We start from the raw sequence: 24,345 nt of genomic DNA, 5'->3' as shown, positions 1-24,345 counted from the left end.
AGAAGGAGATAGTAGCTAAGTAGATGTATACAGTGATGACGGAACGAACAAAAATTTGTGTAGCATCCTCGGTGGGATTCGAACCCACGACCTCCGGATTAGAAGTCCGGCGCGCTATCCCCTGCGCTACGAGGACATATCTAACATGTTGCTAACTATATCATTTATTCGTAAACGCATTTTGCAACCCTTAACATTGATTTAAGCTGGTCAAATGTTTATTTACGAATGGTGACCTTTTTGTTTGTTGTTGTTGACGGGAATTAGAATATAGGAGTGAAAATTTTGTTAACTGTTCGTTATTTCGAATACATTCTCCACTTAAATTGTATTTGCTACACATACATTTAAATAGATGTTATACCACCTATAGTCGTATCTAAGAGGTACTGATATTGTATACATGCTGAATTATGTACGTTTTACGATCCAGCCATATCCGCTGATCTTTTTGTCACATCATTGAAAATATCTAGCATTCATTCATGTCTAGACGACAAATTTTACAAACAAACAAATAAGCAGCATATAGTTTTTCAGGCATATTTGAAGAAGAAAAAATCTCGTAAGTGGAAACGGAAACACATTCACTTTTTTTTTTGGTCGGGTCGAAAATTTGAATTTGATCAATTTTGAGGAAGGACAATGACTATGTAGTTAGTAGCATACAGTGATGACAGAAAGAACAAAAGTATATTAGTTTTGCATCCTCGGTGGGATTCGAACCGACGACCTCTGGCTTAAAAGTCCAGCGCGCTATCCCTTGCACTACGCAGGCATCCTTAACAAATTGTCAACTGTATCATTTATTCTAAAACAACCCTTATATTTGATTAAAGCTATAGTGAAATGTTTATATAATGAATAGTAATATTGTTTGTGTGTGTGTGTGTGTGTGTGTGTTATTTTAACCGTTCGATCGTTATCTAGAATATATTCACCACTTTGTATTTGATATATAACATGTAACAAGTTATCGCTTGGTATCTAAAAGGTACTCAAGTGAGATTGTATAATGATGTACTTTTACAATCCAACCATATGCGTTGATTTTTTTTATCTGTCGTTTCATTGAAAATATGAAGACGACAAATTTCCAATCAAAACAAATATAAAGCAGCATAGTTTTTCAGGCGTATCTGAAATAAAATCTCGAGTGTAAAAATATTGACATCTCTTATCATGCTTATGTTCGGAAATTCACATCTGATCAATTTTAAAGAAGGAGATAGTAGCTAAGTAGATGTATACAGTGATGACGGAACGAACAAAAATTTGTGTAGCATCCTCGGTGGGATTCGAACCCACGACCTCCGGATTAGAAGTCCGGCGCGCTATCCCCTGCGCTACGAGGACATATCTAACATGTTGCTAACTATATCATTTATTCGTAAACGCATTTTGCAACCCTTAACATTGATTTAAGCTGGTCAAATGTTTATTTACGAATGGTGACCTTTTTGTTTGTTGTTGTTGACGGGAATTAGAATATAGGAGTGAAAATTTTGTTAACTGTTCGTTATTTCGAATACATTCTCCACTTAAATTGTATTTGCTACACATACATTTAAATAGATGTTATACCACCTATAGTCGTATCTAAGAGGTACTGATATTGTATACATGCTGAATTATGTACGTTTTACGATCCAGCCATATCCGCTGATCTTTTTGTCACATCATTGAAAATATCTAGCATTCATTCATGTCTAGACGACAAATTTTACAAACAAACAAATAAGCAGCATATAGTTTTTCAGGCATATTTGAAGAAGAAAAAATCTCGTAAGTGGAAACGGAAACACATTCACTTTTTTTTTTGGTCGGGTCGAAAATTTGAATTTGATCAATTTTGAGGAAGGACAATGACTATGTAGTTAGTAGCATACAGTGATGACAGAAAGAACAAAAGTATATTAGTTTTGCATCCTCGGTGGGATTCGAACCGACGACCTCTGGCTTAAAAGTCCAGCGCGCTATCCCTTGCACTACGCAGGCATCCTTAACAAATTGTCAACTGTATCATTTATTCTAAAACAACCCTTATATTTGATTAAAGCTATAGTGAAATGTTTATATAATGAATAGTAATATTGTTTGTGTGTGTGTGTGTGTGTGTGTGTTATTTTAACCGTTCGATCGTTATCTAGAATATATTCACCACTTTGTATTTGATATATAACATGTAACAAGTTATCGCTTGGTATCTAAAAGGTACTCAAGTGAGATTGTATAATGATGTACTTTTACAATCCAACCATATGCGTTGATTTTTTTTATCTGTCGTTTCATTGAAAATATGAAGACGACAAATTTCCAATCAAAACAAATATAAAGCAGCATAGTTTTTCAGGCGTATCTGAAATAAAATCTCGAGTGTAAAAATATTGACATCTCTTATCATGCTTATGTTCGGAAATTCACATCTGATCAATTTTAAAGAAGGAGATAGTAGCTAAGTAGATGTATACAGTGATGACGGAACGAACAAAAATTTGTGTAGCATCCTCGGTGGGATTCGAACCCACGACCTCCGGATTAGAAGTCCGGCGCGCTATCCCCTGCGCTACGAGGACATATCTAACATGTTGCTAACTATATCATTTATTCGTAAACGCATTTTGCAACCCTTAACATTGATTTAAGCTGGTCAAATGTTTATTTACGAATGGTGACCTTTTTGTTTGTTGTTGTTGACGGGAATTAGAATATAGGAGTGAAAATTTTGTTAACTGTTCGTTATTTCGAATACATTCTCCACTTAAATTGTATTTGCTACACATACATTTAAATAGATGTTATACCACCTATAGTCGTATCTAAGAGGTACTGATATTGTATACATGCTGAATTATGTACGTTTTACGATCCAGCCATATCCGCTGATCTTTTTGTCACATCATTGAAAATATCTAGCATTCATTCATGTCTAGACGACAAATTTTACAAACAAACAAATAAGCAGCATATAGTTTTTCAGGCATATTTGAAGAAGAAAAAATCTCGTAAGTGGAAACGGAAACACATTCACTTTTTTTTTTGGTCGGGTCGAAAATTTGAATTTGATCAATTTTGAGGAAGGACAATGACTATGTAGTTAGTAGCATACAGTGATGACAGAAAGAACAAAAGTATATTAGTTTTGCATCCTCGGTGGGATTCGAACCGACGACCTCTGGCTTAAAAGTCCAGCGCGCTATCCCTTGCACTACGCAGGCATCCTTAACAAATTGTCAACTGTATCATTTATTCTAAAACAACCCTTATATTTGATTAAAGCTATAGTGAAATGTTTATATAATGAATAGTAATATTGTTTGTGTGTGTGTGTGTGTGTGTGTGTTATTTTAACCGTTCGATCGTTATCTAGAATATATTCACCACTTTGTATTTGATATATAACATGTAACAAGTTATCGCTTGGTATCTAAAAGGTACTCAAGTGAGATTGTATAATGATGTACTTTTACAATCCAACCATATGCGTTGATTTTTTTTATCTGTCGTTTCATTGAAAATATGAAGACGACAAATTTCCAATCAAAACAAATATAAAGCAGCATAGTTTTTCAGGCGTATCTGAAATAAAATCTCGAGTGTAAAAATATTGACATCTCTTATCATGCTTATGTTCGGAAATTCACATCTGATCAATTTTAAAGAAGGAGATAGTAGCTAAGTAGATGTATACAGTGATGACGGAACGAACAAAAATTTGTGTAGCATCCTCGGTGGGATTCGAACCCACGACCTCCGGATTAGAAGTCCGGCGCGCTATCCCCTGCGCTACGAGGACATATCTAACATGTTGCTAACTATATCATTTATTCGTAAACGCATTTTGCAACCCTTAACATTGATTTAAGCTGGTCAAATGTTTATTTACGAATGGTGACCTTTTTGTTTGTTGTTGTTGACGGGAATTAGAATATAGGAGTGAAAATTTTGTTAACTGTTCGTTATTTCGAATACATTCTCCACTTAAATTGTATTTGCTACACATACATTTAAATAGATGTTATACCACCTATAGTCGTATCTAAGAGGTACTGATATTCTATACATGCTGAATTATGTACGTTTTACGATCCAGCCATATCCGCTGATCTTTTTGTCACATCATTGAAAATATCTAGCATTCATTCATGTCTAGACGACAAATTTTACAAACAAACAAATAAGCAGCATATAGTTTTTCAGGCATATTTGAAGAAGAAAAAATCTCGTAAGTGGAAACGGAAACACATTCACTTTTTTTTTTGGTCGGGTCGAAAATTTGAATTTGATCAATTTTGAGGAAGGACAATGACTATGTAGTTAGTAGCATACAGTGATGACAGAAAGAACAAAAGTATATTAGTTTTGCATCCTCGGTGGGATTCGAACCGACGACCTCTGGCTTAAAAGTCCAGCGCGCTATCCCTTGCACTACGCAGGCATCCTTAACAAATTGTCAACTGTATCATTTATTCTAAAACAACCCTTATATTTGATTAAAGCTATAGTGAAATGTTTATATAATGAATAGTAATATTGTTTGTGTGTGTGTGTGTGTGTGTGTGTTATTTTAACCGTTCGATCGTTATCTAGAATATATTCACCACTTTGTATTTGATATATAACATGTAACAAGTTATCGCTTGGTATCTAAAAGGTACTCAAGTGAGATTGTATAATGATGTACTTTTACAATCCAACCATATGCGTTGATTTTTTTTATCTGTCGTTTCATTGAAAATATGAAGACGACAAATTTCCAATCAAAACAAATATAAAGCAGCATAGTTTTTCAGGCGTATCTGAAATAAAATCTCGAGTGTAAAAATATTGACATCTCTTATCATGCTTATGTTCGGAAATTCACATCTGATCAATTTTAAAGAAGGAGATAGTAGCTAAGTAGATGTATACAGTGATGACGGAACGAACAAAAATTTGTGTAGCATCCTCGGTGGGATTCGAACCCACGACCTCCGGATTAGAAGTCCGGCGCGCTATCCCCTGCGCTACGAGGACATATCTAACATGTTGCTAACTATATCATTTATTCGTAAACGCATTTTGCAACCCTTAACATTGATTTAAGCTGGTCAAATGTTTATTTACGAATGGTGACCTTTTTGTTTGTTGTTGTTGACGGGAATTAGAATATAGGAGTGAAAATTTTGTTAACTGTTCGTTATTTCGAATACATTCTCCACTTAAATTGTATTTGCTACACATACATTTAAATAGATGTTATACCACCTATAGTCGTATCTAAGAGGTACTGATATTGTATACATGCTGAATTATGTACGTTTTACGATCCAGCCATATCCGCTGATCTTTTTGTCACATCATTGAAAATATCTAGCATTCATTCATGTCTAGACGACAAATTTTACAAACAAACAAATAAGCAGCATATAGTTTTTCAGGCATATTTGAAGAAGAAAAAATCTCGTAAGTGGAAACGGAAACACATTCACTTTTTTTTTTGGTCGGGTCGAAAATTTGAATTTGATCAATTTTGAGGAAGGACAATGACTATGTAGTTAGTAGCATACAGTGATGACAGAAAGAACAAAAGTATATTAGTTTTGCATCCTCGGTGGGATTCGAACCGACGACCTCTGGCTTAAAAGTCCAGCGCGCTATCCCTTGCACTACGCAGGCATCCTTAACAAATTGTCAACTGTATCATTTATTCTAAAACAACCCTTATATTTGATTAAAGCTATAGTGAAATGTTTATATAATGAATAGTAATATTGTTTGTGTGTGTGTGTGTGTGTGTGTGTTATTTTAACCGTTCGATCGTTATCTAGAATATATTCACCACTTTGTATTTGATATATAACATGTAACAAGTTATCGCTTGGTATCTAAAAGGTACTCAAGTGAGATTGTATAATGATGTACTTTTACAATCCAACCATATGCGTTGATTTTTTTTATCTGTCGTTTCATTGAAAATATGAAGACGACAAATTTCCAATCAAAACAAATATAAAGCAGCATAGTTTTTCAGGCGTATCTGAAATAAAATCTCGAGTGTAAAAATATTGACATCTCTTATCATGCTTATGTTCGGAAATTCACATCTGATCAATTTTAAAGAAGGAGATAGTAGCTAAGTAGATGTATACAGTGATGACGGAACGAACAAAAATTTGTGTAGCATCCTCGGTGGGATTCGAACCCACGACCTCCGGATTAGAAGTCCGGCGCGCTATCCCCTGCGCTACGAGGACATATCTAACATGTTGCTAACTATATCATTTATTCGTAAACGCATTTTGCAACCCTTAACATTGATTTAAGCTGGTCAAATGTTTATTTACGAATGGTGACCTTTTTGTTTGTTGTTGTTGACGGGAATTAGAATATAGGAGTGAAAATTTTGTTAACTGTTCGTTATTTCGAATACATTCTCCACTTAAATTGTATTTGCTACACATACATTTAAATAGATGTTATACCACCTATAGTCGTATCTAAGAGGTACTGATATTGTATACATGCTGAATTATGTACGTTTTACGATCCAGCCATATCCGCTGATCTTTTTGTCACATCATTGAAAATATCTAGCATTCATTCATGTCTAGACGACAAATTTTACAAACAAACAAATAAGCAGCATATAGTTTTTCAGGCATATTTGAAGAAGAAAAAATCTCGTAAGTGGAAACGGAAACACATTCACTTTTTTTTTTGGTCGGGTCGAAAATTTGAATTTGATCAATTTTGAGGAAGGACAATGACTATGTAGTTAGTAGCATACAGTGATGACAGAAAGAACAAAAGTATATTAGTTTTGCATCCTCGGTGGGATTCGAACCGACGACCTCTGGCTTAAAAGTCCAGCGCGCTATCCCTTGCACTACGCAGGCATCCTTAACAAATTGTCAACTGTATCATTTATTCTAAAACAACCCTTATATTTGATTAAAGCTATAGTGAAATGTTTATATAATGAATAGTAATATTGTTTGTGTGTGTGTGTGTGTGTGTGTGTTATTTTAACCGTTCGATCGTTATCTAGAATATATTCACCACTTTGTATTTGATATATAACATGTAACAAGTTATCGCTTGGTATCTAAAAGGTACTCAAGTGAGATTGTATAATGATGTACTTTTACAATCCAACCATATGCGTTGATTTTTTTTATCTGTCGTTTCATTGAAAATATGAAGACGACAAATTTCCAATCAAAACAAATATAAAGCAGCATAGTTTTTCAGGCGTATCTGAAATAAAATCTCGAGTGTAAAAATATTGACATCTCTTATCATGCTTATGTTCGGAAATTCACATCTGATCAATTTTAAAGAAGGAGATAGTAGCTAAGTAGATGTATACAGTGATGACGGAACGAACAAAAATTTGTGTAGCATCCTCGGTGGGATTCGAACCCACGACCTCCGGATTAGAAGTCCGGCGCGCTATCCCCTGCGCTACGAGGACATATCTAACATGTTGCTAACTATATCATTTATTCGTAAACGCATTTTGCAACCCTTAACATTGATTTAAGCTGGTCAAATGTTTATTTACGAATGGTGACCTTTTTGTTTGTTGTTGTTGACGGGAATTAGAATATAGGAGTGAAAATTTTGTTAACTGTTCGTTATTTCGAATACATTCTCCACTTAAATTGTATTTGCTACACATACATTTAAATAGATGTTATACCACCTATAGTCGTATCTAAGAGGTACTGATATTGTATACATGCTGAATTATGTACGTTTTACGATCCAGCCATATCCGCTGATCTTTTTGTCACATCATTGAAAATATCTAGCATTCATTCATGTCTAGACGACAAATTTTACAAACAAACAAATAAGCAGCATATAGTTTTTCAGGCATATTTGAAGAAGAAAAAATCTCGTAAGTGGAAACGGAAACACATTCACTTTTTTTTTTGGTCGGGTCGAAAATTTGAATTTGATCAATTTTGAGGAAGGACAATGACTATGTAGTTAGTAGCATACAGTGATGACAGAAAGAACAAAAGTATATTAGTTTTGCATCCTCGGTGGGATTCGAACCGACGACCTCTGGCTTAAAAGTCCAGCGCGCTATCCCTTGCACTACGCAGGCATCCTTAACAAATTGTCAACTGTATCATTTATTCTAAAACAACCCTTATATTTGATTAAAGCTATAGTGAAATGTTTATATAATGAATAGTAATATTGTTTGTGTGTGTGTGTGTGTGTGTGTTATTTTAACCGTTCGATCGTTATCTAGAATATATTCACCACTTTGTATTTGATATATAACATGTAACAAGTTATCGCTTGGTATCTAAAAGGTACTCAAGTGAGATTGTATAATGATGTACTTTTACAATCCAACCATATGCGTTGATTTTTTTTATCTGTCGTTTCATTGAAAATATGAAGACGACAAATTTCCAATCAAAACAAATATAAAGCAGCATAGTTTTTCAGGCGTATCTGAAATAAAATCTCGAGTGTAAAAATATTGACATCTCTTATCATGCTTATGTTCGGAAATTCACATCTGATCAATTTTAAAGAAGGAGATAGTAGCTAAGTAGATGTATACAGTGATGACGGAACGAACAAAAATTTGTGTAGCATCCTCGGTGGGATTCGAACCCACGACCTCCGGATTAGAAGTCCGGCGCGCTATCCCCTGCGCTACGAGGACATATCTAACATGTTGCTAACTATATCATTTATTCGTAAACGCATTTTGCAACCCTTAACATTGATTTAAGCTGGTCAAATGTTTATTTACGAATGGTGACCTTTTTGTTTGTTGTTGTTGACGGGAATTAGAATATAGGAGTGAAAATTTTGTTAACTGTTCGTTATTTCGAATACATTCTCCACTTAAATTGTATTTGCTACACATACATTTAAATAGATGTTATACCACCTATAGTCGTATCTAAGAGGTACTGATATTGTATACATGCTGAATTATGTACGTTTTACGATCCAGCCATATCCGCTGATCTTTTTGTCACATCATTGAAAATATCTAGCATTCATTCATGTCTAGACGACAAATTTTACAAACAAACAAATAAGCAGCATATAGTTTTTCAGGCATATTTGAAGAAGAAAAAATCTCGTAAGTGGAAACGGAAACACATTCACTTTTTTTTTTGGTCGGGTCGAAAATTTGAATTTGATCAATTTTGAGGAAGGACAATGACTATGTAGTTAGTAGCATACAGTGATGACAGAAAGAACAAAAGTATATTAGTTTTGCATCCTCGGTGGGATTCGAACCGACGACCTCTGGCTTAAAAGTCCAGCGCGCTATCCCTTGCACTACGCAGGCATCCTTAACAAATTGTCAACTGTATCATTTATTCTAAAACAACCCTTATATTTGATTAAAGCTATAGTGAAATGTTTATATAATGAATAGTAATATTGTTTGTGTGTGTGTGTGTGTGTGTGTGTTATTTTAACCGTTCGATCGTTATCTAGAATATATTCACCACTTTGTATTTGATATATAACATGTAACAAGTTATCGCTTGGTATCTAAAAGGTACTCAAGTGAGATTGTATAATGATGTACTTTTACAATCCAACCATATGCGTTGATTTTTTTTATCTGTCGTTTCATTGAAAATATGAAGACGACAAATTTCCAATCAAAACAAATATAAAGCAGCATAGTTTTTCAGGCGTATCTGAAATAAAATCTCGAGTGTAAAAATATTGACATCTCTTATCATGCTTATGTTCGGAAATTCACATCTGATCAATTTTAAAGAAGGAGATAGTAGCTAAGTAGATGTATACAGTGATGACGGAACGAACAAAAATTTGTGTAGCATCCTCGGTGGGATTCGAACCCACGACCTCCGGATTAGAAGTCCGGCGCGCTATCCCCTGCGCTACGAGGACATATCTAACATGTTGCTAACTATATCATTTATTCGTAAACGCATTTTGCAACCCTTAACATTGATTTAAGCTGGTCAAATGTTTATTTACGAATGGTGACCTTTTTGTTTGTTGTTGTTGACGGGAATTAGAATATAGGAGTGAAAATTTTGTTAACTGTTCGTTATTTCGAATACATTCTCCACTTAAATTGTATTTGCTACACATACATTTAAATAGATGTTATACCACCTATAGTCGTATCTAAGAGGTACTAATATTGTATACATGCTGAATTATGTACGTTTTACGATCCAGCCATATCCGCTGATCTTTTTGTCACATCATTGAAAATATCTAGCATTCATTCATGTCTAGACGACAAATTTTACAAACAAACAAATAAGCAGCATATAGTTTTTCAGGCATATTTGAAGAAGAAAAAATCTCGTAAGTGGAAACGGAAACACATTCACTTTTTTTTTTGGTCGGGTCGAAAATTTGAATTTGATCAATTTTGAGGAAGGACAATGACTATGTAGTTAGTAGCATACAGTGATGACAGAAAGAACAAAAGTATATTAGTTTTGCATCCTCGGTGGGATTCGAACCGACGACCTCTGGCTTAAAAGTCCAGCGCGCTATCCCTTGCACTACGCAGGCATCCTTAACAAATTGTCAACTGTATCATTTATTCTAAAACAACCCTTATATTTGATTAAAGCTATAGTGAAATGTTTATATAATGAATAGTAATATTGTTTGTGTGTGTGTGTGTGTGTGTGTGTTATTTTAACCGTTCGATCGTTATCTAGAATATATTCACCACTTTGTATTTGATATATAACATGTAACAAGTTATCGCTTGGTATCTAAAAGGTACTCAAGTGAGATTGTATAATGATGTACTTTTACAATCCAACCATATGCGTTGATTTTTTTTATCTGTCGTTTCATTGAAAATATGAAGACGACAAATTTCCAATCAAAACAAATATAAAGCAGCATAGTTTTTCAGGCGTATCTGAAATAAAATCTCGAGTGTAAAAATATTGACATCTCTTATCATGCTTATGTTCGGAAATTCACATCTGATCAATTTTAAAGAAGGAGATAGTAGCTAAGTAGATGTATACAGTGATGACGGAACGAACAAAAATTTGTGTAGCATCCTCGGTGGGATTCGAACCCACGACCTCCGGATTAGAAGTCCGGCGCGCTATCCCCTGCGCTACGAGGACATATCTAACATGTTGCTAACTATATCATTTATTCGTAAACGCATTTTGCAACCCTTAACATTGATTTAAGCTGGTCAAATGTTTATTTACGAATGGTGACCTTTTTGTTTGTTGTTGTTGACGGGAATTAGAATATAGGAGTGAAAATTTTGTTAACTGTTCGTTATTTCGAATACATTCTCCACTTAAATTGTATTTGCTACACATACATTTAAATAGATGTTATACCACCTATAGTCGTATCTAAGAGGTACTGATATTGTATACATGCTGAATTATGTACGTTTTACGATCCAGCCATATCCGCTGATCTTTTTGTCACATCATTGAAAATATCTAGCATTCATTCATGTCTAGACGACAAATTTTACAAACAAACAAATAAGCAGCATATAGTTTTTCAGGCATATTTGAAGAAGAAAAAATCTCGTAAGTGGAAACGGAAACACATTCACTTTTTTTTTTGGTCGGGTCGAAAATTTGAATTTGATCAATTTTGAGGAAGGACAATGACTATGTAGTTAGTAGCATACAGTGATGACAGAAAGAACAAAAGTATATTAGTTTTGCATCCTCGGTGGGATTCGAACCGACGACCTCTGGCTTAAAAGTCCAGCGCGCTATCCCTTGCACTACGCAGGCATCCTTAACAAATTGTCAACTGTATCATTTATTCTAAAACAACCCTTATATTTGATTAAAGCTATAGTGAAATGTTTATATAATGAATAGTAATATTGTTTGTGTGTGTGTGTGTGTGTGTGTGTTATTTTAACCGTTCGATCGTTATCTAGAATATATTCACCACTTTGTATTTGATATATAACATGTAACAAGTTATCGCTTGGTATCTAAAAGGTACTCAAGTGAGATTGTATAATGATGTACTTTTACAATCCAACCATATGCGTTGATTTTTTTTATCTGTCGTTTCATTGAAAATATGAAGACGACAAATTTCCAATCAAAACAAATATAAAGCAGCATAGTTTTTCAGGCGTATCTGAAATAAAATCTCGAGTGTAAAAATATTGACATCTCTTATCATGCTTATGTTCGGAAATTCACATCTGATCAATTTTAAAGAAGGAGATAGTAGCTAAGTAGATGTATACAGTGATGACGGAACGAACAAAAATTTGTGTAGCATCCTCGGTGGGATTCGAACCCACGACCTCCGGATTAGAAGTCCGGCGCGCTATCCCCTGCGCTACGAGGACATATCTAACATGTTGCTAACTATATCATTTATTCGTAAACGCATTTTGCAACCCTTAACATTGATTTAAGCTGGTCAAATGTTTATTTACGAATGGTGACCTTTTTGTTTGTTGTTGTTGACGGGAATTAGAATATAGGAGTGAAAATTTTGTTAACTGTTCGTTATTTCGAATACATTCTCCACTTAAATTGTATTTGCTACACATACATTTAAATAGATGTTATACCACCTATAGTCGTATCTAAGAGGTACTGATATTGTATACATGCTGAATTATGTACGTTTTACGATCCAGCCATATCCGCTGATCTTTTTGTCACATCATTGAAAATATCTAGCATTCATTCATGTCTAGACGACAAATTTTACAAACAAACAAATAAGCAGCATATAGTTTTTCAGGCATATTTGAAGAAGAAAAAATCTCGTAAGTGGAAACGGAAACACATTCACTTTTTTTTTTGGTCGGGTCGAAAATTTGAATTTGATCAATTTTGAGGAAGGACAATGACTATGTAGTTAGTAGCATACAGTGATGACAGAAAGAACAAAAGTATATTAGTTTTGCATCCTCGGTGGGATTCGAACCGACGACCTCTGGCTTAAAAGTCCAGCGCGCTATCCCTTGCACTACGCAGGCATCCTTAACAAATTGTCAACTGTATCATTTATTCTAAAACAACCCTTATATTTGATTAAAGCTATAGTGAAATGTTTATATAATGAATAGTAATATTGTTTGTGTGTGTGTGTGTGTGTGTGTGTTATTTTAACCGTTCGATCGTTATCTAGAATATATTCACCACTTTGTATTTGATATATAACATGTAACAAGTTATCGCTTGGTATCTAAAAGGTACTCAAGTGAGATTGTATAATGATGTACTTTTACAATCCAACCATATGCGTTGATTTTTTTTATCTGTCGTTTCATTGAAAATATGAAGACGACAAATTTCCAATCAAAACAAATATAAAGCAGCATAGTTTTTCAGGCGTATCTGAAATAAAATCTCGAGTGTAAAAATATTGACATCTCTTATCATGCTTATGTTCGGAAATTCACATCTGATCAATTTTAAAGAAGGAGATAGTAGCTAAGTAGATGTATACAGTGATGACGGAACGAACAAAAATTTGTGTAGCATCCTCGGTGGGATTCGAACCCACGACCTCCGGATTAGAAGTCCGGCGCGCTATCCCCTGCGCTACGAGGACATATCTAACATGTTGCTAACTATATCATTTATTCGTAAACGCATTTTGCAACCCTTAACATTGATTTAAGCTGGTCAAATGTTTATTTACGAATGGTGACCTTTTTGTTTGTTGTTGTTGACGGGAATTAGAATATAGGAGTGAAAATTTTGTTAACTGTTCGTTATTTCGAATACATTCTCCACTTAAATTGTATTTGCTACACATACATTTAAATAGATGTTATACCACCTATAGTCGTATCTAAGAGGTACTGATATTGTATACATGCTGAATTATGTACGTTTTACGATCCAGCCATATCCGCTGATCTTTTTGTCACATCATTGAAAATATCTAGCATTCATTCATGTCTAGACGACAAATTTTACAAACAAACAAATAAGCAGCATATAGTTTTTCAGGCATATTTGAAGAAGAAAAAATCTCGTAAGTGGAAACGGAAACACATTCACTTTTTTTTTTGGTCGGGTCGAAAATTTGAATTTGATCAATTTTGAGGAAGGACAATGACTATGTAGTTAGTAGCATACAGTGATGACAGAAAGAACAAAAGTATATTAGTTTTGCATCCTCGGTGGGATTCGAACCGACGACCTCTGGCTTAAAAGTCCAGCGCGCTATCCCTTGCACTACGCAGGCATCCTTAACAAATTGTCAACTGTATCATTTATTCTAAAACAACCCTTATATTTGATTAAAGCTATAGTGAAATGTTTATATAATGAATAGTAATATTGTTTGTGTGTGTGTGTGTGTGTGTGTGTTATTTTAACCGTTCGATCGTTATCTAGAATATATTCACCACTTTGTATTTGATATATAACATGTAACAAGTTATCGCTTGGTATCTAAAAGGTACTCAAGTGAGATTGTATAATGATGTACTTTTACAATCCAACCATATGCGTTGATTTTTTTTATCTGTCGTTTCATTGAAAATATGAAGACGACAAATTTCCAATCAAAACAAATATAAAGCAGCATAGTTTTTCAGGCGTATCTGAAATAAAATCTCGAGTGTAAAAATATTGACATCTCTTATCATGCTTATGTTCGGAAATTCACATCTGATCAATTTTAAAGAAGGAGATAGTAGCTAAGTAGATGTATACAGTGATGACGGAACGAACAAAAATTTGTGTAGCATCCTCGGTGGGATTCGAACCCACGACCTCCGGATTAGAAGTCCGGCGCGCTATCCCCTGCGCTACGAGGACATATCTAACATGTTGCTAACTATATCATTTATTCGTAAACGCATTTTGCAACCCTTAACATTGATTTAAGCTGGTCAAATGTTTATTTACGAATGGTGACCTTTTTGTTTGTTGTTGTTGACGGGAATTAGAATATAGGAGTGAAAATTTTGTTAACTGTTCGTTATTTCGAATACATTCTCCACTTAAATTGTATTTGCTACACATACATTTAAATAGATGTTATACCACCTATAGTCGTATCTAAGAGGTACTGATATTGTATACATGCTGAATTATGTACGTTTTACGATCCAGCCATATCCGCTGATCTTTTTGTCACATCATTGAAAATATCTAGCATTCATTCATGTCTAGACGACAAATTTTACAAACAAACAAATAAGCAGCATATAGTTTTTCAGGCATATTTGAAGAAGAAAAAATCTCGTAAGTGGAAACGGAAACACATTCACTTTTTTTTTTGGTCGGGTCGAAAATTTGAATTTGATCAATTTTGAGGAAGGACAATGACTATGTAGTTAGTAGCATACAGTGATGACAGAAAGAACAAAAGTATATTAGTTTTGCATCCTCGGTGGGATTCGAACCGACGACCTCTGGCTTAAAAGTCCAGCGCGCTATCCCTTGCACTACGCAGGCATCCTTAACAAATTGTCAACTGTATCATTTATTCTAAAACAACCCTTATATTTGATTAAAGCTATAGTGAAATGTTTATATAATGAATAGTAATATTGTTTGTGTGTGTGTGTGTGTGTGTGTGTTATTTTAACCGTTCGATCGTTATCTAGAATATATTCACCACTTTGTATTTGATATATAACATGTAACAAGTTATCGCTTGGTATCTAAAAGGTACTCAAGTGAGATTGTATAATGATGTACTTTTACAATCCAACCATATGCGTTGATTTTTTTTATCTGTCGTTTCATTGAAAATATGAAGACGACAAATTTCCAATCAAAACAAATATAAAGCAGCATAGTTTTTCAGGCGTATCTGAAATAAAATCTCGAGTGTAAAAATATTGACATCTCTTATCATGCTTATGTTCGGAAATTCACATCTGATCAATTTTAAAGAAGGAGATAGTAGCTAAGTAGATGTATACAGTGATGACGGAACGAACAAAAATTTGTGTAGCATCCTCGGTGGGATTCGAACCCACGACCTCCGGATTAGAAGTCCGGCGCGCTATCCCCTGCGCTACGAGGACATATCTAACATGTTGCTAACTATATCATTTATTCGTAAACGCATTTTGCAACCCTTAACATTGATTTAAGCTGGTCAAATGTTTATTTACGAATGGTGACCTTTTTGTTTGTTGTTGTTGACGGGAATTAGAATATAGGAGTGAAAATTTTGTTAACTGTTCGTTATTTCGAATACATTCTCCACTTAAATTGTATTTGCTACACATACATTTAAATAGATGTTATACCACCTATAGTCGTATCTAAGAGGTACTGATATTGTATACATGCTGAATTATGTACGTTTTACGATCCAGCCATATCCGCTGATCTTTTTGTCACATCATTGAAAATATCTAGCATTCATTCATGTCTAGACGACAAATTTTACAAACAAACAAATAAGCAGCATATAGTTTTTCAGGCATATTTGAAGAAGAAAAAATCTCGTAAGTGGAAACGGAAACACATTCACTTTTTTTTTTGGTCGGGTCGAAAATTTGAATTTGATCAATTTTGAGGAAGGACAATGACTATGTAGTTAGTAGCATACAGTGATGACAGAAAGAACAAAAGTATATTAGTTTTGCATCCTCGGTGGGATTCGAACCGACGACCTCTGGCTTAAAAGTCCAGCGCGCTATCCCTTGCACTACGCAGGCATCCTTAACAAATTGTCAACTGTATCATTTATTCTAAAACAACCCTTATATTTGATTAAAGCTATAGTGAAATGTTTATATAATGAATAGTAATATTGTTTGTGTGTGTGTGTGTGTGTGTGTGTTATTTTAACCGTTCGATCGTTATCTAGAATATATTCACCACTTTGTATTTGATATATAACATGTAACAAGTTATCGCTTGGTATCTAAAAGGTACTCAAGTGAGATTGTATAATGATGTACTTTTACAATCCAACCATATGCGTTGATTTTTTTTATCTGTCGTTTCATTGAAAATATGAAGACGACAAATTTCCAATCAAAACAAATATAAAGCAGCATAGTTTTTCAGGCGTATCTGAAATAAAATCTCGAGTGTAAAAATATTGACATCTCTTATCATGCTTATGTTCGGAAATTCACATCTGATCAATTTTAAAGAAGGAGATAGTAGCTAAGTAGATGTATACAGTGATGACGGAACGAACAAAAATTTGTGTAGCATCCTCGGTGGGATTCGAACCCACGACCTCCGGATTAGAAGTCCGGCGCGCTATCCCCTGCGCTACGAGGACATATCTAACATGTTGCTAACTATATCATTTATTCGTAAACGCATTTTGCAACCCTTAACATTGATTTAAGCTGGTCAAATGTTTATTTACGAATGGTGACCTTTTTGTTTGTTGTTGTTGACGGGAATTAGAATATAGGAGTGAAAATTTTGTTAACTGTTCGTTATTTCGAATACATTCTCCACTTAAATTGTATTTGCTACACATACATTTAAATAGATGTTATACCACCTATAGTCGTATCTAAGAGGTACTGATATTGTATACATGCTGAATTATGTACGTTTTACGATCCAGCCATATCCGCTGATCTTTTTGTCACATCATTGAAAATATCTAGCATTCATTCATGTCTAGACGACAAATTTTACAAACAAACAAATAAGCAGCATATAGTTTTTCAGGCATATTTGAAGAAGAAAAAATCTCGTAAGTGGAAACGGAAACACATTCACTTTTTTTTTTGGTCGGGTCGAAAATTTGAATTTGATCAATTTTGAGGAAGGACAATGACTATGTAGTTAGTAGCATACAGTGATGACAGAAAGAACAAAAGTATATTAGTTTTGCATCCTCGGTGGGATTCGAACCGACGACCTCTGGCTTAAAAGTCCAGCGCGCTATCCCTTGCACTACGCAGGCATCCTTAACAAATTGTCAACTGTATCATTTATTCTAAAACAACCCTTATATTTGATTAAAGCTATAGTGAAATGTTTATATAATGAATAGTAATATTGTTTGTGTGTGTGTGTGTGTGTGTGTGTGTGTTATTTTAACCGTTCGATCGTTATCTAGAATATATTCACCACTTTGTATTTGATATATAACATGTAACAAGTTATCGCTTGGTATCTAAAAGGTACTCAAGTGAGATTGTATAATGATGTACTTTTACAATCCAACCATATGCGTTGATTTTTTTTATCTGTCGTTTCATTGAAAATATGAAGACGACAAATTTCCAATCAAAACAAATATAAAGCAGCATAGTTTTTCAGGCGTATCTGAAATAAAATCTCGAGTGTAAAAATATTGACATCTCTTATCATGCTTATGTTCGGAAATTCACATCTGATCAATTTTAAAGAAGGAGATAGTAGCTAAGTAGATGTATACAGTGATGACGGAACGAACAAAAATTTGTGTAGCATCCTCGGTGGGATTCGAACCCACGACCTCCGGATTAGAAGTCCGGCGCGCTATCCCCTGCGCTACGAGGACATATCTAACATGTTGCTAACTATATCATTTATTCGTAAACGCATTTTGCAACCCTTAACATTGATTTAAGCTGGTCAAATGTTTATTTACGAATGGTGACCTTTTTGTTTGTTGTTGTTGACGGGAATTAGAATATAGGAGTGAAAATTTTGTTAACTGTTCGTTATTTCGAATACATTCTCCACTTAAATTGTATTTGCTACACATACATTTAAATAGATGTTATACCACCTATAGTCGTATCTAAGAGGTACTGATATTGTATACATGCTGAATTATGTACGTTTTACGATCCAGCCATATCCGCTGATCTTTTTGTCACATCATTGAAAATATCTAGCATTCATTCATGTCTAGACGACAAATTTTACAAACAAACAAATAAGCAGCATATAGTTTTTCAGGCATATTTGAAGAAGAAAAAATCTCGTAAGTGGAAACGGAAACACATTCACTTTTTTTTTTGGTCGGGTCGAAAATTTGAATTTGATCAATTTTGAGGAAGGACAATGACTATGTAGTTAGTAGCATACAGTGATGACAGAAAGAACAAAAGTATATTAGTTTTGCATCCTCGGTGGGATTCGAACCGACGACCTCTGGCTTAAAAGTCCAGCGCGCTATCCCTTGCACTACGCAGGCATCCTTAACAAATTGTCAACTGTATCATTTATTCTAAAACAACCCTTATATTTGATTAAAGCTATAGTGAAATGTTTATATAATGAATAGTAATATTGTTTGTGTGTGTGTGTGTGTGTGTGTGTTATTTTAACCGTTCGATCGTTATCTAGAATATATTCACCACTTTGTATTTGATATATAACATGTAACAAGTTATCGCTTGGTATCTAAAAGGTACTCAAGTGAGATTGTATAATGATGTACTTTTACAATCCAACCATATGCGTTGATTTTTTTTATCTGTCGTTTCATTGAAAATATGAAGACGACAAATTTCCAATCAAAACAAATATAAAGCAGCATAGTTTTTCAGGCGTATCTGAAATAAAATCTCGAGTGTAAAAATATTGACATCTCTTATCATGCTTATGTTCGGAAATTCACATCTGATCAATTTTAAAGAAGGAGATAGTAGCTAAGTAGATGTATACAGTGATGACGGAACGAACAAAAATTTGTGTAGCATCCTCGGTGGGATTCGAACCCACGACCTCCGGATTAGAAGTCCGGCGCGCTATCCCCTGCGCTACGAGGACATATCTAACATGTTGCTAACTATATCATTTATTCGTAAACGCATTTTGCAACCCTTAACATTGATTTAAGCTGGTCAAATGTTTATTTACGAATGGTGACCTTTTTGTTTGTTGTTGTTGACGGGAATTAGAATATAGGAGTGAAAATTTTGTTAACTGTTCGTTATTTCGAATACATTCTCCACTTAAATTGTATTTGCTACACATACATTTAAATAGATGTTATACCACCTATAGTCGTATCTAAGAGGTACTGATATTGTATACATGCTGAATTATGTACGTTTTACGATCCAGCCATATCCGCTGATCTTTTTGTCACATCATTGAAAATATCTAGCATTCATTCATGTCTAGACGACAAATTTTACAAACAAACAAATAAGCAGCATATAGTTTTTCAGGCATATTTGAAGAAGAAAAAATCTCGTAAGTGGAAACGGAAACACATTCACTTTTTTTTTTGGTCGGGTCGAAAATTTGAATTTGATCAATTTTGAGGAAGGACAATGACTATGTAGTTAGTAGCATACAGTGATGACAGAAAGAACAAAAGTATATTAGTTTTGCATCCTCGGTGGGATTCGAACCGACGACCTCTGGCTTAAAAGTCCAGCGCGCTATCCCTTGCACTACGCAGGCATCCTTAACAAATTGTCAACTGTATCATTTATTCTAAAACAACCCTTATATTTGATTAAAGCTATAGTGAAATGTTTATATAATGAATAGTAATATTGTTTGTGTGTGTGTGTGTGTGTGTGTGTGTGTTATTTTAACCGTTCGATCGTTATCTAGAATATATTCACCACTTTGTATTTGATATATAACATGTAACAAGTTATCGCTTGGTATCTAAAAGGTACTCAAGTGAGATTGTATAATGATGTACTTTTACAATCCAACCATATGCGTTGATTTTTTTTATCTGTCGTTTCATTGAAAATATGAAGACGACAAATTTCCAATCAAAACAAATATAAAGCAGCATAGTTTTTCAGGCGTATCTGAAATAAAATCTCGAGTGTAAAAATATTGACATCTCTTATCATGCTTATGTTCGGAAATTCACATCTGATCAATTTTAAAGAAGGAGATAGTAGCTAAGTAGATGTATACAGTGATGACGGAACGAACAAAAATTTGTGTAGCATCCTCGGTGGGATTCGAACCCACGACCTCCGGATTAGAAGTCCGGCGCGCTATCCCCTGCGCTACGAGGACATATCTAACATGTTGCTAACTATATCATTTATTCGTAAACGCATTTTGCAACCCTTAACATTGATTTAAGCTGGTCAAATGTTTATTTACGAATGGTGACCTTTTTGTTTGTTGTTGTTGACGGGAATTAGAATATAGGAGTGAAAATTTTGTTAACTGTTCGTTATTTCGAATACATTCTCCACTTAAATTGTATTTGCTACACATACATTTAAATAGATGTTATACCACCTATAGTCGTATCTAAGAGGTACTGATATTGTATACATGCTGAATTATGTACGTTTTACGATCCAGCCATATCCGCTGATCTTTTTGTCACATCATTGAAAATATCTAGCATTCATTCATGTCTAGACGACAAATTTTACAAACAAACAAATAAGCAGCATATAGTTTTTCAGGCATATTTGAAGAAGAAAAAATCTCGTAAGTGGAAACGGAAACACATTCACTTTTTTTTTTGGTCGGGTCGAAAATTTGAATTTGATCAATTTTGAGGAAGGACAATGACTATGTAGTTAGTAGCATACAGTGATGACAGAAAGAACAAAAGTATATTAGTTTTGCATCCTCGGTGGGATTCGAACCGACGACCTCTGGCTTAAAAGTCCAGCGCGCTATCCCTTGCACTACGCAGGCATCCTTAACAAATTGTCAACTGTATCATTTATTCTAAAACAACCCTTATATTTGATTAAAGCTATAGTGAAATGTTTATATAATGAATAGTAATATTGTTTGTGTGTGTGTGTGTGTGTGTGTGTTATTTTAACCGTTCGATCGTTATCTAGAATATATTCACCACTTTGTATTTGATATATAACATGTAACAAGTTATCGCTTGGTATCTAAAAGGTACTCAAGTGAGATTGTATAATGATGTACTTTTACAATCCAACCATATGCGTTGATTTTTTTTATCTGTCGTTTCATTGAAAATATGAAGACGACAAATTTCCAATCAAAACAAATATAAAGCAGCATAGTTTTTCAGGCGTATCTGAAATAAAATCTCGAGTGTAAAAATATTGACATCTCTTATCATGCTTATGTTCGGAAATTCACATCTGATCAATTTTAAAGAAGGAGATAGTAGCTAAGTAGATGTATACAGTGATGACGGAACGAACAAAAATTTGTGTAGCATCCTCGGTGGGATTCGAACCCACGACCTCCGGATTAGAAGTCCGGCGCGCTATCCCCTGCGCTACGAGGACATATCTAACATGTTGCTAACTATATCATTTATTCGTAAACGCATTTTGCAACCCTTAACATTGATTTAAGCTGGTCAAATGTTTATTTACGAATGGTGACCTTTTTGTTTGTTGTTGTTGACGGGAATTAGAATATAGGAGTGAAAATTTTGTTAACTGTTCGTTATTTCGAATACATTCTCCACTTAAATTGTATTTGCTACACATACATTTAAATAGATGTTATACCACCTATAGTCGTATCTAAGAGGTACTGATATTGTATACATGCTGAATTATGTACGTTTTACGATCCAGCCATATCCGCTGATCTTTTTGTCACATCATTGAAAATATCTAGCATTCATTCATGTCTAGACGACAAATTTTACAAACAAACAAATAAGCAGCATATAGTTTTTCAGGCATATTTGAAGAAGAAAAAATCTCGTAAGTGGAAACGGAAACACATTCACTTTTTTTTTTGGTCGGGTCGAAAATTTGAATTTGATCAATTTTGAGGAAGGACAATGACTATGTAGTTAGTAGCATACAGTGATGACAGAAAGAACAAAAGTATATTAGTTTTGCATCCTCGGTGGGATTCGAACCGACGACCTCTGGCTTAAAAGTCCAGCGCGCTATCCCTTGCACTACGCAGGCATCCTTAACAAATTGTCAACTGTATCATTTATTCTAAAACAACCCTTATATTTGATTAAAGCTATAGTGAAATGTTTATATAATGAATAGTAATATTGTTTGTGTGTGTGTGTGTGTGTGTGTGTTATTTTAACCGTTCGATCGTTATCTAGAATATATTCACCACTTTGTATTTGATATATAACATGTAACAAGTTATCGCTTGGTATCTAAAAGGTACTCAAGTGAGATTGTATAATGATGTACTTTTACAATCCAACCATATGCGTTGATTTTTTTTATCTGTCGTTTCATTGAAAATATGAAGACGACAAATTTCCAATCAAAACAAATATAAAGCAGCATAGTTTTTCAGGCGTATCTGAAATAAAATCTCGAGTGTAAAAATATTGACATCTCTTATCATGCTTATGTTCGGAAATTCACATCTGATCAATTTTAAAGAAGGAGATAGTAGCTAAGTAGATGTATACAGTGATGACGGAACGAACAAAAATTTGTGTAGCATCCTCGGTGGGATTCGAACCCACGACCTCCGGATTAGAAGTCCGGCGCGCTATCCCCTGCGCTACGAGGACATATCTAACATGTTGCTAACTATATCATTTATTCGTAAACGCATTTTGCAACCCTTAACATTGATTTAAGCTGGTCAAATGTTTATTTACGAATGGTGACCTTTTTGTTTGTTGTTGTTGACGGGAATTAGAATATAGGAGTGAAAATTTTGTTAACTGTTCGTTATTTCGAATACATTCTCCACTTAAATTGTATTTGCTACACATACATTTAAATAGATGTTATACCACCTATAGTCGTATCTAAGAGGTACTGATATTGTATACATGCTGAATTATGTACGTTTTACGATCCAGCCATATCCGCTGATCTTTTTGTCACATCATTGAAAATATCTAGCATTCATTCATGTCTAGACGACAAATTTTACAAACAAACAAATAAGCAGCATATAGTTTTTCAGGCATATTTGAAGAAGAAAAAATCTCGTAAGTGGAAACGGAAACACATTCACTTTTTTTTTTGGTCGGGTCGAAAATTTGAATTTGATCAATTTTGAGGAAGGACAATGACTATGTAGTTAGTAGCATACAGTGATGACAGAAAGAACAAAAGTATATTAGTTTTGCATCCTCGGTGGGATTCGAACCGACGACCTCTGGCTTAAAAGTCCAGCGCGCTATCCCTTGCACTACGCAGGCATCCTTAACAAATTGTCAACTGTATCATTTATTCTAAAACAACCCTTATATTTGATTAAAGCTATAGTGAAATGTTTATATAATGAATAGTAATATTGTTTGTGTGTGTGTGTGTGTGTGTGTGTTATTTTAACCGTTCGATCGTTATCTAGAATATATTCACCACTTTGTATTTGATATATAACATGTAACAAGTTATCGCTTGGTATCTAAAAGGTACTCAAGTGAGATTGTATAATGATGTACTTTTACAATCCAACCATATGCGTTGATTTTTTTTATCTGTCGTTTCATTGAAAATATGAAGACGACAAATTTCCAATCAAAACAAATATAAAGCAGCATAGTTTTTCAGGCGTATCTGAAATAAAATCTCGAGTG

The 24,345-nt window shown here is 34.3% G+C and overlaps 20 non-coding genes across 20 annotated transcripts; all 20 read right to left on the bottom strand.

Moving 5' to 3' along the window:
- Nucleotides 1-63: 63 nt before the first annotated feature.
- Nucleotides 64-136, bottom strand: Trnar-ucu (transfer RNA arginine (anticodon UCU)). The gene has a single exon. It is a non-coding gene; the product is annotated as a tRNA-Arg (tRNA).
- Nucleotides 137-1,283: 1,147 nt separating this feature from the next.
- Nucleotides 1,284-1,356, bottom strand: Trnar-ucu (transfer RNA arginine (anticodon UCU)). The gene has a single exon. It is a non-coding gene; the product is annotated as a tRNA-Arg (tRNA).
- Nucleotides 1,357-2,503: 1,147 nt separating this feature from the next.
- Trnar-ucu (transfer RNA arginine (anticodon UCU)) lies at nucleotides 2,504-2,576 on the bottom strand. Its single transcript has one exon. It is a non-coding gene; the product is annotated as a tRNA-Arg (tRNA).
- A 1,147-nt stretch (nucleotides 2,577-3,723) lies between these two features.
- Trnar-ucu (transfer RNA arginine (anticodon UCU)) lies at nucleotides 3,724-3,796 on the bottom strand. Its single transcript has one exon. It is a non-coding gene; the product is annotated as a tRNA-Arg (tRNA).
- Nucleotides 3,797-4,943: 1,147 nt separating this feature from the next.
- Nucleotides 4,944-5,016, bottom strand: Trnar-ucu (transfer RNA arginine (anticodon UCU)). The gene has a single exon. It is a non-coding gene; the product is annotated as a tRNA-Arg (tRNA).
- Nucleotides 5,017-6,163: 1,147 nt separating this feature from the next.
- Nucleotides 6,164-6,236, bottom strand: Trnar-ucu (transfer RNA arginine (anticodon UCU)). Its single transcript has one exon. It is a non-coding gene; the product is annotated as a tRNA-Arg (tRNA).
- A 1,147-nt stretch (nucleotides 6,237-7,383) lies between these two features.
- On the bottom strand, nucleotides 7,384-7,456 carry Trnar-ucu (transfer RNA arginine (anticodon UCU)). The gene has a single exon. It is a non-coding gene; the product is annotated as a tRNA-Arg (tRNA).
- Nucleotides 7,457-8,601: 1,145 nt separating this feature from the next.
- Trnar-ucu (transfer RNA arginine (anticodon UCU)) lies at nucleotides 8,602-8,674 on the bottom strand. The gene has a single exon. It is a non-coding gene; the product is annotated as a tRNA-Arg (tRNA).
- A 1,147-nt stretch (nucleotides 8,675-9,821) lies between these two features.
- On the bottom strand, nucleotides 9,822-9,894 carry Trnar-ucu (transfer RNA arginine (anticodon UCU)). The gene has a single exon. It is a non-coding gene; the product is annotated as a tRNA-Arg (tRNA).
- Nucleotides 9,895-11,041: 1,147 nt separating this feature from the next.
- On the bottom strand, nucleotides 11,042-11,114 carry Trnar-ucu (transfer RNA arginine (anticodon UCU)). Its single transcript has one exon. It is a non-coding gene; the product is annotated as a tRNA-Arg (tRNA).
- Nucleotides 11,115-12,261: 1,147 nt separating this feature from the next.
- Trnar-ucu (transfer RNA arginine (anticodon UCU)) lies at nucleotides 12,262-12,334 on the bottom strand. The gene has a single exon. It is a non-coding gene; the product is annotated as a tRNA-Arg (tRNA).
- Nucleotides 12,335-13,481: 1,147 nt separating this feature from the next.
- Trnar-ucu (transfer RNA arginine (anticodon UCU)) lies at nucleotides 13,482-13,554 on the bottom strand. The gene has a single exon. It is a non-coding gene; the product is annotated as a tRNA-Arg (tRNA).
- A 1,147-nt stretch (nucleotides 13,555-14,701) lies between these two features.
- Nucleotides 14,702-14,774, bottom strand: Trnar-ucu (transfer RNA arginine (anticodon UCU)). The gene has a single exon. It is a non-coding gene; the product is annotated as a tRNA-Arg (tRNA).
- Nucleotides 14,775-15,921: 1,147 nt separating this feature from the next.
- Nucleotides 15,922-15,994, bottom strand: Trnar-ucu (transfer RNA arginine (anticodon UCU)). Its single transcript has one exon. It is a non-coding gene; the product is annotated as a tRNA-Arg (tRNA).
- A 1,147-nt stretch (nucleotides 15,995-17,141) lies between these two features.
- Nucleotides 17,142-17,214, bottom strand: Trnar-ucu (transfer RNA arginine (anticodon UCU)). Its single transcript has one exon. It is a non-coding gene; the product is annotated as a tRNA-Arg (tRNA).
- A 1,151-nt stretch (nucleotides 17,215-18,365) lies between these two features.
- On the bottom strand, nucleotides 18,366-18,438 carry Trnar-ucu (transfer RNA arginine (anticodon UCU)). The gene has a single exon. It is a non-coding gene; the product is annotated as a tRNA-Arg (tRNA).
- Nucleotides 18,439-19,585: 1,147 nt separating this feature from the next.
- On the bottom strand, nucleotides 19,586-19,658 carry Trnar-ucu (transfer RNA arginine (anticodon UCU)). The gene has a single exon. It is a non-coding gene; the product is annotated as a tRNA-Arg (tRNA).
- Nucleotides 19,659-20,809: 1,151 nt separating this feature from the next.
- Trnar-ucu (transfer RNA arginine (anticodon UCU)) lies at nucleotides 20,810-20,882 on the bottom strand. Its single transcript has one exon. It is a non-coding gene; the product is annotated as a tRNA-Arg (tRNA).
- A 1,147-nt stretch (nucleotides 20,883-22,029) lies between these two features.
- Nucleotides 22,030-22,102, bottom strand: Trnar-ucu (transfer RNA arginine (anticodon UCU)). The gene has a single exon. It is a non-coding gene; the product is annotated as a tRNA-Arg (tRNA).
- A 1,147-nt stretch (nucleotides 22,103-23,249) lies between these two features.
- Trnar-ucu (transfer RNA arginine (anticodon UCU)) lies at nucleotides 23,250-23,322 on the bottom strand. Its single transcript has one exon. It is a non-coding gene; the product is annotated as a tRNA-Arg (tRNA).
- Between the last annotated feature and the right edge of the window lie 1,023 nt (nucleotides 23,323-24,345).

This window comes from Mytilus trossulus, chromosome 4 (assembly GCF_036588685.1).
Source record: "Mytilus trossulus isolate FHL-02 chromosome 4, PNRI_Mtr1.1.1.hap1, whole genome shotgun sequence".
Taxonomy (NCBI): Eukaryota; Metazoa; Mollusca; class Bivalvia; order Mytilida; family Mytilidae; genus Mytilus; species Mytilus trossulus.
Note: the sequence above shows the minus strand (reverse complement) of the source record. Positions and strands in the feature narration are given on the sequence as shown.